Raw genomic sequence first — 13,513 nt, forward strand, 5'->3', positions numbered from 1 at the left:
ATAATGTGCTGTTTGTTTGTGAAAATGGCTACGTCGTCAAGGGAACCGATGACCATACCAAACGGCGAACGTGCGGAAATGATGGTTCATGGTCGGGTGATGACTTCGAGTGTGTATTCGAGGATAAAGGCAAGTGGCTGGCAATATTGAGAGTGTTGAGGTAGATCCTTTGTTTAGTGATATAAAATGACAAATAAGAGTTTGGGACGCTAGGTGGCAGCAGAGCGAGCAAGTACAATTCACTGATCTCTATTGTAAATTTCATACTTAAGTCCCGAGCAGGCGCACAATCGACCTCTATCATGCTGCCTTCATCTTGGTCATGTTCCTCGTATCGAATAACGATAATGACTGCTAATAATCATTTTGCAATAGGGAACCAGACTATTTTGGTCTTTCAGCCTCAGTTTGGTAACATTGATATCAATGGGGAAAAAATCAAGATGGCTGCACCGTCTATCGAATTAACAATGGATTTGCAAGGTATTCATGTCTGCTGCCACCTCTTGACACCAAAAGTCTCACCTGGAAATTAGACGGGAGTCTAATTTTTAGTGATAGAAAATTACAAATAGGAGAATTTAGGATGCTGTACGTGTCAGCAGACTTCAGAAACATTCCAATGTGTAAACAAGTCCAAGCAGGCGCACAATTCTTAGACCAATGAATTTGCCTGGTATTAAAGTCTGCTGCCACCTAGTGACACCAAAAGTCACACATGGAAATTAGACGTGAGATATGCATTTTTAGTGATAGAAAACTACAAACAGGAGAGTTTGGGATGCCTTATATGGCAGCAGACTTCAGATAAATTCTATTGCGTACATAAGTCCGAACATGCGCACAATTAAATGAACAATTGATTTGCATGGTAAGTCTGCTGCCACCTAGTGACCCTTAAAGTCTACCCTAGGATATTTTGAACAAGCCCCCTTTCAGAGCTCTTTTCATTTTGCCATTTATTTTCATTATATGGGTTCTGACTGGCACCCCACGAACAAAGATATTTACTAATAGGAGCAACCAAATTAGGGCTAGATAGCTCAGTTGGTAGGGGCTGGTAGTTATTCCTGAGGTCGTTGATTGAGCTCCACACTGCAAAAACTGGGGTGTTAAAATTATTCTTCCTGATATATATATATATGTGTGTGACAACACCATCATGATGTTATTTGTCCCCATTACTATAAGATAGTGAAATTGACACCGTGTAGATGCTGTCACATATATATACCAAGCGAATAAATTTAACACCCCAGTTTTTGCAGTGCAGTTGATTCCTATGTTAAAAAAAAAAACTTTAGTGTAAAACACATTGATGAATTCATCACATAAAAGCCATGCATGCTCAAAATCAACAATTCAAACGGGCAGCCGGTGCTGGACATGAACTGCCATGCATGCTCAAAATCAACAGTTCAAACGCGCAGCCGGTGCTGGACATAAATAATAATAAATAATAAATTTATCATGAATTGCCCCCCCCCCCCCCCCCAACAACTGCGTGGTTTTTAACTCGTCCTGTGAAAACTTGCACCATTCGGTCTGGCAGTTGTCACTTCTCTCTTTATTGAATCACCTTCTTTTTTTCTTCATGACTGTTGCTATAGTTGATGACAAATTACTAAACGGCCTCATCATTGGCGCCGCAGTGGGCGTGATAATACTGCTGATATCCTGATGCTGGTAATCATTTACATCAGGTTTGTGTTAAGAGGGCTGTCATCAGCCCCCCCCCCCCCCCCCCAACACACACACACCCACCCACCTCAACCTCATCACACCCAAACCTCAACCCATCCAAACAAATAAACAAAAATTAAAAAAAATAACAAACAAAACTACGTTATAGTTTGAATCGACTTAGGCCAACAAATAAATAAACACATTACTATCATGAAAAGCTAATCGGCCATCCAAGTGTCTCTGAGTGTTCATGAATCAAAATTCAGTGTTTGCCTCCTAATTTCTTTACCATGCCTCGATGTGGAGCAGAGGGTACCCCCTACCCACGTTCTCATAAAATATATTCTAAAGGCACTGGACACTATTGGTAATTACGCAAACTAATTATTAGCACAAAACCTTACTTGGTAATGAGTAACGGAGAGCTGTTGATAGTATGAAACACTATGAGAAACGGCTCCCTCAAGTATTGTAGTTTTTGAGAAAGAAGTATCATTCCGCTAAAATAATATTTGAATTTGATTTCTATAAAGCAGAATTAGATTTTGAGGTCTCAGAATCAAGCATTATGAAAGCACACAACTTCGTGTGACAATGGTGTTTTTTCTTTCATTTTTATCTCGCAACTTCGACGACCAATTGAGCTCGAATTTTCACAGGTTTGTTATGTTATGCATTATGTTGAGATACACATGGTGAGAAGTTCGGTCTTAGAAAATTAACAATAGTGTACAGTGTTATGGCCGCCACTAACTGTCCCAAAATTGACATCAGGTGCCATTATGAATATGGATAACTTAATTTCGAGCGACGATTGCCACAAAGTTAATAGCCCCACACTAAAATATGTAACTGTTGGCCTTCCAAACTCATCAATGAGGACACATTAGGGAGGTACACCATGCATCATTTCAAACAACAGCTGGACGACCATACCTAACTTCTTTGATTATCTTCTTTTTTTTTTTTTTTTTTTTTACTACTTAGGAAGAGAACCAGACTAAACGACGAGACTCAAATGCCAGATATTCAGACAATCTTTAACGCCGGACAAACTAACCCTCAGTTCCATCAGGTGGAGCCCCCGCCACCGTACAGACGAGAACCTTATCAGTCTGTGTATCACGTCTCTGCCGACTCGAGTGATTTGGCATCAGGTCAACAGTCAAACGTTGTGGATGGGGTCAGTCTATCGAAAGTTTGACTGGACGAAAAAAAAAAGAAAAAAAAAAATGATATTTCGTTGATGTTTTGTCAGATTGACAAATTTAAATATACGCAGTATTTTTGTTTTTCTGTTGACCAACGATAACTGGTTTAAATAAGGACTCCCTCGTGTAAAAGGCGCTGGACACTACTGGTAGTCACTGTTAGCAAAAAACAAAAACTAAATTACTTGTTAATGATCATTGAAGAGCTGTTGATAATAAAAAACATTGTGAGAAACGGCACCCTCTAAAGTAAAGTATGCAGTTTTCGTATTTCCACTAAAATATTTGAATTTTATTTCTAGACCTCCAAATTTGATTTTGAGGTCACGAAATCAAGCATCTGAAAGCACCCAATATCGTGTGACAAGGGTGTTTTTCTGTCCTTATTTATATTACCTTGGCAACTTCGACGACCAATTGATTTCAAATTTTAACAGGTTTGTTATTTGGTGCATTGGTGAGAATTGGTCTTTGGCAATAACCAAAGGCGTTCAGTGTCTTAAACGATTTTAATTGTACGACTCAATGTCAGGTTTCTGCCTTTTTTCTATCTATCCGGTCTACTTTTTTTTTGCCGATGGAATATAATTTAAACTACTAAGTAAAACTGCCAGTAGAGCTATTAGCCCATCGAATCGCGATTGATCGCGATTAATCGGTTTGTGAAATAAGGTTTACAATACATTACACAGAAAAAGTTACTATATTATAACTGAATAATTTAATATATGTTTAGTTCACTACACGGCTACTTTAATAACATTACACTGAACATAAATATGCACTGAATATTACAGGCTTTGAACACTCAGCAGGGTGGATATACGTGCGCATTACAAGTCTTATATTATTAGTATTATTATTATTATTGTTATTAATATATTTACTGCATTACACGGATTACCATTACTAAATTTTAACATTAGTTAATAATTTTGAAGTAGAAGCAAACGTTTCAGCGAACGTGTATTGGACTTTTCCGTAATTTATCATATGCTGCATCCATTTTTTTATTTTGTTTTTATTTTAGTTTGATATTCTGATTCGTTATTGTAAAAGTATTTTTTTTTTTTTCAAAACTTTAACCTGATACAAATTATATGTACCTGAATTTGTTTTTTAATTGTAATTTATATGAATTGTGTACATTATTCGGAATGTTTTTGTTTGATTTTCGTTCTTAATCTATCCAAATTTGTCTAGAGAAACGCATCTAAATTCTGCAAAAGAAACAAATATGTCGGCAGAAATGAGGCTACTGCAACTTACATAAATTCTTTGAAGTAGCAGGTTTTATGGAATATTTAAAAACTTTAATCATAAAGGATATTGTCATTTTCATCTCGATATCCAAGTGTTTTGTATATTATTGAGCCAATGCAATAAATACATACGGTAATTTCGATTTTCTGTATGTCGTTAATTCTTCTCAACCTTCTTATAGAAAAGTTCATTATCTATACGCAACACTGAACAGTTTTGTAATGTATAGGTTAATTATACAGCGGTCTTGTTTTGTTTTTCTGGAAGATGGGGGTATAAAAATATTTGCATCTTCTGTTCAGTTTCCCTTTTAATACCATATATCCCAGTTGAGTTTGACCTATAGCTGGCATTGGAGGGGATCTTCTAGACGTTTGAAGCTTAAGATTACCATTGTCCATACTAATCACAATAAAATGTTTTGGCCATCATATGACATGCGGCCTTTTGCTTATCATGCCCACCATGAGGGCGCTGTGTATACCTTGGTCACGTGGTTGCTGGACGCCATTTTGTCTCCAAAGACAACACAACCCAATGGGCAAGAACTTGACAAAATCCAACAAATCTAGGAGGCAGGTTAAAGGCAGTGGACACTATTGATAATTACTCAAAATAATTATCAGCATAAAACCTCACTTGGTAACGAGTAATGGGGAGAGGTTGATAGTATAAAACATTGTGAGAAACGGCTCCCTCTGAAGTGACGTAGTTTTCGAGAAAGAAGTAATTTTCCACGAATTTGATTTCGAGACCACAAGTTTAGAACTTGAGGTCTCGAAATCACCCATCTAAGCGCACACAACTTCGTGTGAAAAGGGTGTTTTTTTTCGACGACCAATCGAGCTCAAATTTTCACAGGTTTGTTATTCCATGCATATGTTGAGATACACCTAGTGAGAAGACTGGTCTTTGACAATTACCAATAGTGTCCACTGTCTTTAACAAGCTTGACTTGTAGATTTAAAGGAGCCTTAAAAATCAACCGACACAATCCGTTTTCTTAACTACATTTTTTGTTTTCACTTGCATGACCGACAAATTATGGACCCGGAGCCAACTATTTTCATGAAGCTGTACAGCAGAAAATCCTGCTGAGCAAATTTCCTTGCTGACCAAACAAATTAGTTAGGCACCAGCCACACCAATATCAACTTTATGGAATTTTGGCTGGTAACCAGAGTCCAACCACATTGAGCTCCTAAGCACATAAATTTGCTTAGCATGAAATTTTTGCCTTGATAAAAACCGGATTACCAACTGATTTTCAGGTTAAGCAAACAATAACTGAATATCAGTAACAAGCAGCATGCAACAAATGGAAATTTGGCTGGTAGTCTTGTTTTAGGAAGAAAATTCATGCTAAACAAATTGTTGTGCTAATAGCAGCTCTATGAAATTGGGCCAGATGCTGCAAAACAGTATGTGCTTAGAAAGTTTTTGTGCTTACAGAATTTAAGAAATTGGGCCAAGTAATCTAGTTCCAGCGCAAACGGACGGCGAGCCTCATCCCACACGACACCGTCGCCAATATCTGAGTCTTCTTTTGACTTTCTTTTACGACGACCAAGCGAGGCCAGGGCAAACACAATGACGAGGAGCGAGGAACTCTTAACCAATAAGAATAGAGGTCACGACCTTATAATTATGATGAGTAGACATCCGGGAACTTGCAAAACTTTACAAAATGGCAGCCTCCATGAAAAAGCGGTCTGGGGAAAAGTCCCTCGAGTAAACCTCAAAAAGCTCGAAACAGAATTCGTCCAGCATGCTTTCTGCTAGGAATTCTGACTTGGAACGCTGTAGTGAAGACAAAGTGTTGATTTTGAGGAATAAGATCATCGCAACAAGGGTGATTTCGATGGCAATTGTGACTGATTCTGAGATCGTCAGTTAGCAAGGTAAGGACTGTAAATGCTTCAGCGATGCCAATAGACATCAGGTAAAAAAAGACCCGGGGCGATTGGTGCCTCTGGACCCGTTGGTGTTAAAGGCAAACATCTTCAAAATATTCCTTCAAATTTGGGAAAAATTTCCGTGTCCTGCCATTACCTTTCACTTGTTTTTTTTTTAAAGAAATGTTTCATTTGAGAAAATAAGATCATATTTTAATTCATCACAAAAATAGGAAAGTGGTGGCAGGATGGAAACTGTTCCATTTAATAAATGTTATGTAAGGTTGTGTTTTACCATTAAAATAGTTACAGGGCTGGTCTTGAACTTTGCTCTCAAATGAGCGCAGCAATTTTCATCTTGCAAACTAAGGGGCACTTCTTTGTGGAACCATAGGGCCTTCTCTATATGACAAAAATGTAAGTTTGTATTTGAACCTTGCAGAGGGAACCACAAAAAAAAACAGGGCAGCACGGTAATTGCTATTGGTGCTGTGTGTTATTTAGAGGCACATCATTAAGTTTTTCTGACAATCTCGGATATTTTGTAAACCAACTCTTGAAAGAAAAGAGTTTTGTTAATCCATCCATGGTACCATCGAAGTTTCAAAGGATGCTTAGTCTTACACATTTTTGTTGCTTAGGACTACATGAGGAATCGGGTCCCCTCCGAAAACTAGGAACTTAATAATTGTGTATTCGTAGTGCTGTAATTATACACCTCATCCCGTGTTGGGCCTACTATTTCTTTGTGTTTTAACTTTGTATCCTTCGAAGAAAAAAATAAATAAACCGACACTTGTTGTCTCTTGACTTCCCAGTCGGTACACCTCTGTATGCTGGACGGCCTGCCTTGCAATGGCAGTCCGTTAACAGTGTGTACCACATAAAAGCTGACTGTTATTCAGGGTTCTGACCCAGTTGCTATTGATTATCGATTAACCAGGGTCATAACAATGGGTGAATGTGGCTGTGATTAATCCGACAAATTAAGCCTGCTTAAGCCGACTTGTAATCCCAGTATTTGGGTGTAACTGTAAACAGAATGGGTTTATGCGTTTTGTATCTGTCTGCGGTTATTTAGCACTGGATATTGCAGACGGGGGAAAGGCTAGCTTGAAATTCCCTGCTATCCAGGTCCAAACACCAAATTCTTCAAACTAAACTCGTTACAATAGGCATAGTCAAAATGCTTTCCAAATGATCCAGCTGGCAAGTTCAAAGTGCCCATTAGTGTAAGCCGATCGACCAGTAAATGAAAACTAACTGGCCCTGATGCGGCAAGTCACTGAAAAGGTTATAGGGCAAACCCTGAAATTTATTTTAAACCCCCTGCCCGAAGAAAAAAAATACCCCCCCCCCCAAAAAAAAAAAAAAAAAAAAAAGCTTGGTGTTTATATCCCCTTATTGGAGTTTGCAGAATTCCTTTGACGGAAAGATCGTCTAAACAAGCAAACAAACAAAGAAACGAACAAAGAAACAAACAAAAAACAACAATTCAGCAAAAGAAAATGAATTCATTTCCAAACTTCTGAGCTGCCAGACACACGTGTAAAGAATACATGCAGGTTACTTTGTTTAGGGTGGGGCTGTCTTGACTCAAGTAGTCTGCGATGGCACCACGTGATAAAATCTCTCTCATAACCTCATTAGGTTCTGAAAGAACCGATAGTGCAACAAATCGACTTTTTCGATCAGACCGTTCGTCCTTCAGAGAAATTGCAAACAGTGGTCATACAGTGAAGCTTATTTACTAAGTATTGTATTATTGATTGTGCCTTAAATCGTCTTTTAAAGCCATTGGACCCTTTCGGTAAACAGTAACGTCCAAGGCCCATACTTCGTGTATCACTACTTCTATATAACTTCTTATAACAAACCTGTGAAAATTTAGGCTCAATTGGTCATCGGAGTTGGGAGAAAATAACGGCAATAACCCACCCTTGTTTCCGCACGTGTCGCCGTGGCATGACATGTAAATCCGTAATTCTCGATATATCGAGAATTGATATTGTTTTTATGTTTTCTCAAAAAGTGAAGCATTTCATGGAATAATATTTCAAGAGAAGTATTTCACAACTACCTTCTGTAAACCCTGTCAGTTATTTGCAAATCTGTGAACTTTTAATTTTTTGTCTGCACCGAAAGTGTCCAACGGCTTTAAAGGCACCGATGGACACTATGTAAGTGTCAAAGACCATTCTCACTCGGTGTATCCCAATGTATGTTGCACAAGTGTGTGGGCTTTCAGATGCCTAATAAAAGGCTTCAGGCCTTAAATCTTTGAAGATTTTTAGTGAGAAATTACTTCTTTTTTTTCACAACGTAGTATTTTACCAACAGCTCACCATTACTCGTTACCAAGTAAGGTGTTGTTCCATCATATGTTTTTAACAATATGAATTAGTGCCCAGTGCCTTTAAACAAGTCTCGTAGTTTCAAGAAATATGGTTCATAACTTGAGATTGCAAATTACCGGGGGGGGGGATGAAGTTTTAAACTAGACGCAGTGTGACCGAAAGTTTGAACATATTGATGCTGTTTTCAGGTTATGTGTTTATTTTTACTACCACTGCAGACTAGGCTTAAGACGAAGAAGTACTCTAAACAGTGTTTATTGTCTGATTATGACGACACTCCCTATACCATGTTGTCTACTGTTACTTCCCCCATTGTTCACCATTATCGTCCAGGGGACGTTAAAGTCAGTGCCCCTTCCTTAAAATCGAAAAGTCGATTTTCATCGATGTATTTGTCAGATTTGTGTTGATCCGTTGCGGCTTTACCATTGATTTGACATGGAGGTTTGTGTCCCAAAGCTTTGAGTACAGTAATGGTCTTTGTGGGAATGGATGGTCTTTCTTTGGGGTTTTTGTGGCACCATACGTGTATCTGTTGATGACTGTCTTGGGTACTTACTGGATAATGACATGGTGGTAAGTTTCGAGATTTTTCTTTCAAATCGAAACCTGCATTGAAATTTAGTTAGTATTCTTTTGTTTTATGAAGATGTGCATTGGTATAAGTAGTCCAAAGAGCGGAGGTTTGAGATGAACACCAGATTGTAGATGATTTGAGGCATTGCATGGTGAGGTATACATATATTACACCATGTGTGTATCTACTTGCCAGGTAGAGTTTGTTCTTTAGAGAACTGTCTTTCTATATAACATTACCGCGGAGTAGATTTATCGGGTTGTTCGGGAAACGTCTCAGTTCTGAAAAGAACTGTCCTGCTTTTTAACTACTACCCGCGCGCGGAAGGTATAAACAACTGGCTGGGCCTATAATTTAGCTTATGACCGTAATTAACAGTACTGCACTACCGGGCAGTGCGTTCTTAATTTTGTCTTAACGTTTCAACTAGTTTGCTCTAGTCATCGTCAGGAGATACCAGAGGGATGGGTCTCAATCAGGGCTCTCAGAGACCCATATCATGCCGAATGGTCTGGGGGGTGAGGAGGTCAAACAGAAAATACAATGGAAAGGAACAACGTCTCAAAGGGATTTGTGGGCCAGGGCCACTGAGATGGTGTCAGGCCCTATAATTGTATAGCTCCTGTCATTTTGGGGCCAATGTTGCACCATGTGCTTAGGCTATTTATTATAAAGAATATCATACATTTTAAAGCTATATTTTTATTTATTTGTTCAATTGGTTTACGTCACACGAGGTTTTTGACAACAAACATCGACCATTTGTCGATTTCATGTTTTATTTTGGTCACCGATGACAGAATATTAAAGGTTTTTAGAGTTAAAAGGGATATCAATACTAGGTAATTTCATTATCGGTTGTTTTCTTCACACGTCTGCTCATATCTAGAGAGTATTTTTAGTTAGACTCTGTCCTGCGAAAAAAAAGTCAACCACTTACACTTCCTGACACGATTTCCAGCGACAAAGACCTGATCTCGACCGTGGTCGATGAATATTGTTAATGATAATGATGACGATGATGATGATGACTATGATTCCTTCTTTCAAAGTTTCTGCTTTTAAATCCATACTCAAGCTCTGTCATATCTGGCCAATTTACTTCGCTAACAACTCGTTAACGAATCTGGTGTACGCTGCTATCGATCCTGCTTAAGGCTTTCTTGTCGGCAAAGTCGTGTGTTTCTGATTGTAGACAGGGAGTCCGGGACATTTGCAGCTGCTGCGCCTTTCCTGGTGCAATGTGCTTACTGTGAGGCGAGAGAGGTGGCGCTATCCAAGCGCCTTCTCCAGATCACTTTCCTCATTAATTTTATCATGCTTCCCTTGTCGTTCCTGATGTATTTATCCGTTGTTTTAGGCGCTATTTAGTAGTGTAGTGTGCTTTGACGCTACAGTACTAACAGTTCTATACTCACATCGCCTTTCTCAGTTTCCATGTTTCCCTTTTTGCCTTTGGTGTGTTATAATTTATTTCCCCGTTATTGTAGGGCACTCTATTATTATTGTAGCACCATAATTATTATCAATGCATTGTGTTATTAGAAAAGTGATGATACACTACAATATATTTCTATATATTCACATCGCCTTCCTCGTTTTGCACGTTTCCCATGTTGCTCAAAATGGGAGCGACGAGTTCTTAAACTGCCGTTTACGAAACCGGCAGAGTCGTGGCCGTGTGATAAAGGCCCGAGCCTTCTAACAGAAAGATGAAAAATGCTCAATGTGTACTAGCGCCCTCTGTCAATCAAAAAGACGTTACCATGGAGACGGTAAATTGGAAATGTACCAGCGGCAGATTTCCATGTCGCGCAACGTCCACTGGCTGCTTTGTTTATCTTATAAATCCATGACAACCGGGTACAGGAGTAGAAAAACAGTACGACGTGTGCTAAGAGCGATTCAACTGGAACATGATAGAAGGTCAAGGCCAATGCTATTATGTACGGGGAACACCGGTCATGTACATGTAGCCTCATATATAACAGCATATACACCATGTAAACAAAAAACTCTAATTGTATTTATGTCCATACAAACCGACAAACAAACACACTAACCACCATCACCGTACCATAATACCACCAAACAAATACTTCACGTGTGAATCGGACTATAAACAAACATTATACAGGATTTGAGGCATTCAAATTTATTTCTGGAAAAAAAAATGTAAAGTGAAAACAAAATTAGGCACACAGCATATCATTATCTGGGTATATTGTTTCATAGTTATATATAGGTATATAGTTACCATGTAAAAGTAAATCTAAAATCATGCAATCTGAAACCTTATTACCGGGTCAGAGTTGACTCAGAGTTGATCCATGGGCCTGACCCATTTCTCGGTCAGGCTGACCCCTTTAAGAATCAGGCCGACCCATATGCGACCCGTTTGCGAATCATTATGATCCATTGTGGGCCAGGTTGACCCATTCGTATGTCAGGCTGACCCAGAAACTGGACAAACATTTTTATTCTTTACTCGGATTTTGTTTCAACTTGAAATAATTCTTAAAGGCAGTGGACAGTGGACACTATTGGTAATTGTCAAAGACGAGCCTTCACAGTTGGTGTATCCCAACATATGCATCAAATAACAAACCTGCGAAAATTTGAGCTCAATCGGTCATCAAATTTGCAAGATAATAATGAAAGAAAAAACACCCGTCACACAAAGTTCTGTGCGTTTAGATGGTTGATTTCGAGACCTCAAGTTCTAAATTTGAGGTCCCGAAATCAAATTCGTGGGAAATTACTTCTTTCTCGAAAACTATGGCACTTCAGAGGGAGCCGTTTCTCATAATGTTTTATACCATCAACCTCTCCCCATTACTCGTCACCAAGTAAGGTTTCATGCTAATAATCATTTTGAGTAATTACCAACAGTGTTCACTGCCTTTAAAACAAGATGTCGGGTCATTTTGATCCAGAATGGGTCAGGCCCTTTTGACATAGATCAATATCCCGAGGCAATTATGACCCCTAAGATTGAGTGAAGACTTTCTGAAAGGATATAAAATTTTATTTTCCCCACCCTCACTTGCTTTTCACGAGACAAATGAATGGACAAAATTATAAACATATCTTGAATTTAAATCACTTTGACTTTGTGTGGCGACTTCGACGGCATATCTTGTTTGTACCATTTTAAAATGTATTATAACTGGTCAGACACTGCTCTTGATAAAAAAGTCGTTGGCTCGAACCCCACCCAAGTAATGTGACTGATTTTTTCACAAAGCTCGGGTTAGTACCGAGTACAGTACACCTCGATGTAAGGGTAAAACCAAAATATTAATATTCTTAATATTCTTTATCCCCGACGCATATTTTCATCTACACGTATTTATTATTTATCGTTAGATCTCACATTGATGTCAACATATAGAAAGGTTTGCGGTAACACCATTAAATGACTATCTCTAATGAGTTGAGGTGGTTCTGAAAAGAACCGTTGGTTTCAACTCGACGTTTCGATCAGTATGCTCTGATTGTGTTGGAGAAGACAACATAGTAAAATAAATCGTCCCTTAGAATTGTAACCTTGTCTTTCGAATAATCAAATTAGTCATTCATTTTGTTTACTGAGCACACTTGCACCATCCCACCTGCGCATTCATAAAATCTGAACCTATGGAGATGATTGATTGGTGAACAAGTGTGCATGGCGCGTGGCCATACTATGCGCAGCTTGCAAACATCACAATAAATAATTGTGTACAGCCGACCGTAGCTTGCATAGCACACGTATAGCAGTCTGCGTGCTGGATGTGATGCACATTACTGGCAAACTGTTTAGGTCGATGGAAGGGTGCTCATTATTCTGTGCATATCTCTTATAGTTGGCGGACAGGAACGGTTATTATGCAGTGGATTTTAGAATACATGTACGACAGTGCTTGGAATTCCATTTTTACTTTGTGTCTTTGAGCTGTTTTCTGTTGACTGATGTGATATTTTCTCTACTACAGCAAGCTGAATGTGAGGACTAGCCTGGCGACAGACACTATGACGGTATGTAATATTTGTGTGTACGTTTCTTTGGATGCTAATGGCGGTTTGGTCATGGTTTGGTTGCCGCTCGATATGTGGGTTGCGTTCAGCATGAGCAGGGCCTAACAAGTGAACTGGGGAAGTCCCTGTTGCCGGTGAACAATACACACACTCGTATACGGTAATGTTGATGGTAGGCTCTTGCTTTGGTAATTTACAAAGACCAAATTCTCGCTTGGTGTATCCTAACATATGCATAAAATCACAAATCTGTAAAAATTTTGACCCAATTGGTCATCGAAGTTGCAAGAGCCTGAGAAAGAAAAAACACCCCTGTTGCACGAAATTGGTGCTTTCAGATGCTTTAGGCCAGAACCTATTTGATATTTGAGTGAGAAATTACCTCGATTTAAAAAACTACGTTACTTCAAAGGGAGCCGTTTTTCACATTGATTTATACTATCAACAGCTCCCCATGGCTCGTCACCAATGGAGGTTTTTTAAGCTAGCAAATCATCCAAAGGT

At 38.8% G+C, this 13,513-nt stretch overlaps 1 protein-coding gene across 3 annotated transcripts in view; it reads left to right on the plus strand.

Moving 5' to 3' along the window:
* The first annotated feature begins 5,861 nt into the window (after positions 1 to 5,861).
* LOC139945382 (uncharacterized) overlaps positions 5,862 to 13,513 on the plus strand; it is a 73,023-nt gene continuing 65,371 nt past the window's right edge. For 2 of the 3 annotated variants that reach the window (XM_071942733.1, XM_071942747.1), the window contains exon 1: positions 12,806 to 13,009. The gene's annotated coding sequence lies outside the window, so the exon portion shown is untranslated. Of the gene's footprint in view, positions 6,062 to 12,805; positions 13,010 to 13,513 lie in introns of those variants that run through there. The other variant, XM_071942740.1, reaches the window with a different exon arrangement.

Source organism: Asterias amurensis, chromosome 1 (genome assembly GCF_032118995.1).
Source record: "Asterias amurensis chromosome 1, ASM3211899v1".
Lineage (NCBI taxonomy): Eukaryota > Metazoa > Echinodermata > Asteroidea > Forcipulatida > Asteriidae > Asterias > Asterias amurensis.